Below are 3323 nucleotides of genomic sequence, written 5' to 3' on the forward strand. Positions count from 1 at the left end.
CCATCTGGCCCCTCCCCCCACCTCAAGATGGCATGCATTCTAAATACCCCTTCCCCTAGTCTGCCTTCCCTTCTATCTCTCCCCCCCTTTCTCTTATCCCCTTCCCCTTCAATTTTCCTATAGGGCATGATGGATTTCTGTACCCCATTTACTGTATTTCTTATTCCCCAGTTGCATGTGAAAACATTTTTTAAAATATGTGTTTTTAAAACTTTTCTCCCTTCCTCCCTCCCCACTCATCCTCATTGATAAAGCAAGCAACTCAATATAGGTTATATATGTGCAGTTATGCAAAACACTTCCATAGTAGACATGCTGTGAAAAACTAACTCTATTTCCCTTAATCCTATCCTGCCCACCCATTTATTCTATTCTTTCTTTTGACCCTGTCCCTCCTCAGAAGTATTTGCTTCTGATTACTCCCTTTCCCAATCTGCCCTCCTCTCTATCATTCCCCTACTCTCTTGTCCCCTTCCCCCCCCATTTTCCTGTAGGGTAAGACAGATTTCCACACCCAATTGAGTGTATATGTTATTCCCTCCTCAAGTTAAAACCTATGAGAATAAGATTCACTCATTCCCTCTCACCTTCCCCCATTTCTCCTCCACTGTAGGAGCCTTTTCTTTTCTGTTGTTTTTTTTTTTTTGTGGGATAATTTACCCCGTTCTATCTTTCCCTTTCTCCTTCTCTTAGTATATTCCTCTCTCACCCCTTAATTTTATTCTCCAGATATGACCCCTTCATTTTCAACTCACCCTGTACCCTCTATCTATTTATATCTGTATATGCATACAGATAATTTTTCCCCTCCAACTACCCTAATACTGACAAAGGTTTCATGAGTTACAAATATCATCTTCCCATGCAGGAATGTAAACAGTTCAATCTTAATAAGTCTCTTATGATTTTCTCTTTCCTGTTTGCCTCTTCATGTTCCACTTGAGTCTTGTATTGGAAAGTCAAATTTTCTATTCAGCTCTGGTCTTTTCATCAAGAATGTTTGAAAGTCCTCTATTTCACTGAATGTCTATATTTTCCCCTGCAGTATTATACTCAGTTTTGCTGGGTAGGTGATTCTTGGTTGTAATCCTATCTCCTTTGCCCTCTGGAATATTATATTCCATGCCCTGTGGTGCCTTAATGTAGAAGCAGCTAAATCTTGCGTTATCTTGATTGTGTTTCCACAATACTTGAATTGTTTCTTTCTGGCTGCTTGTAATATTTTCTCCTTGACCTGGGAACTCTGGAATTTGGCTACAATATTCCTAGGACTTTTCCTTTGTGGATCTCTTTCAGGAGGAGATCGGTATATTCTTTCTACTTCTATTTTGCCCTCTGGTTTTAAAATATCAGGACAGTTTTCCTTGATAATTTCTTGAAAGATGATGTCTAGGCTTTTTTTTTTTTTTTTAACACGGCTTTCAGATAGTCCAATAATTTTAAATTCTCTCTCCTGGATCTATTTTCCAGGTCAATTGTTTTTCCAATGAGATATTTCACATTGTTTTCTAATTTTTCATTCTTTTGGATTTGTTTTACAGTGTCTTGATTTCTCATAAAGTCACTAGATTCCAATTGCTCTATTCTAATTTTTAAGGAAGAATTTTCTTCAGTAATCTTTTGGACTTACTTTTCCATTTGGCCAATTTTGCTTTTTAGGGCATTCTTCTCATTGGCTTTTTGGACCTCTTTTGCCATTTATGTTAGGCTATTTTTTTAAGGTGTTATTTTCTTCAGTATTTTTTGTGGTCTCCTTTAGCAAGCTGTTGACTTGTTTTTCATGATGTTCTTGCACCACTCTTAGTTTTTCCCCTACTTCTCTTACTTGCTTCTCAAAATCCCTTTTGAGCTCTTCCAAGGCCTGGGACTAATTCATATTTTTCTTGGAGGCTTTGGATGTAGGAGTTTTGGCTTCATTGTCTTCTTCTGGTTGTATGTTTGGATTTTCTTTGTCACCAAAGTAAGATAATATAGTCTGACTCTTTTTGTGCTGCTTACTCATGATCTCGGACAATTATTTGAGTTTTAAACTCTTTGTTAGGGTAAAAGTCTGCTTCCAATGTGAAGAATGTACTGTCCCAAGCTTCGGGGTTTGTACAGCTGTTTTCAGAGGTACTTCTAGGGACCTGTAAATTTTCAGTTTTTCCATGGTGTATGATAAGTGGCGAGGTGTTTTCTCTCCACTACCACAACAAGCTCCACTGCACCACCACTCCTCCTTGCCCCAGGACCGCCCCTCAGAACTATGACCCAGATCCATGAGGGAAAGCAAGAGATTCCTGCCTCAGCACTGGCAAAGAGATCCCTGCAGTCTCTTTCTGATCAGCCCTCAGTCTGTGGGCCAGAAGCTCAGGAAAATGCCCCGGCCCCGGGCCGTGCTCGAGACTTGTGGCTGAGACCTAGCTCCTCTCTCACCGCAGTCACAGACTTTTCCCACTGACCTTCTAAGTTGTCTTTGGCGTTCAGGGGTTGAGACGTCTGGAAACTGCCACAGCTGCCTGAAATTCAGTCCTCTGAGGCCTGCTCCAGGTTCACTGCAGCCTGTGCGCCCACGCCGAACTCCACTCCTCTCCCAGCCTGGCACAATAGACCTTTCTGATCAATCATCCAGGCTGTCTTTGGCTGGAAATTTGTTTCACTCTGTCTTTTTGTGGGTTCTGCTGCTTTAGAATTTGTTTAGAGTCATTTTTTTTAGGTATTTGGAGGGCTTGGGGAGAGAGCTCAAGACAGTCACTGCTTTCCTTCCTCCATCTTGGCTCCACCTCTCTTTATAGGTTTTCATGGCACTCTATCCTCATTATTTGCTTACCTGTCTGACTACAACTTGGCGATATAATTGGCTGATTCATCATTAATATCATTGCCATTAATTCTGGGTGTATCACAATGCTCTTAACTGAGTTCTATATATTTTCTCAGTGACTTCATTAGCTCCCATGAGCTTAATTATCATCTTTATCACATTACTCATAGAACTATATATACAGCTCCACTATCTCTTTTGAGTTGCAAGGCTACCACCCACCCCCAAACTCATTCGTCAACTGTTCATTAGACTTTGTGAATTAGATATCTCAGTTTCAACATATCAATATCAGAACTCATTTTCAATCCCCCCAAATTCTTTCATTTATGAATTTTAACAAGGGAATCACAATTTTTTCTGAACCTTCATGTATCACAACTTCAACATTATCCTTGACTTTTCATCCTCCCTTACACTCAATAGCAGATAAATACCCACATATCACTCTACCTCATAGCCTGCCTTATATTGAACCCTTCTCTCTACTCACAGAACCCTTCTCTCTACTCACAGAACC

The sequence above is a fragment of the Vombatus ursinus genome, unplaced genomic scaffold (genome assembly GCF_900497805.2).
Source record: "Vombatus ursinus unplaced genomic scaffold, bare-nosed wombat genome assembly UNPS02014821.1, whole genome shotgun sequence".
Classification (NCBI taxonomy): Eukaryota; Metazoa; Chordata; class Mammalia; order Diprotodontia; family Vombatidae; genus Vombatus; species Vombatus ursinus.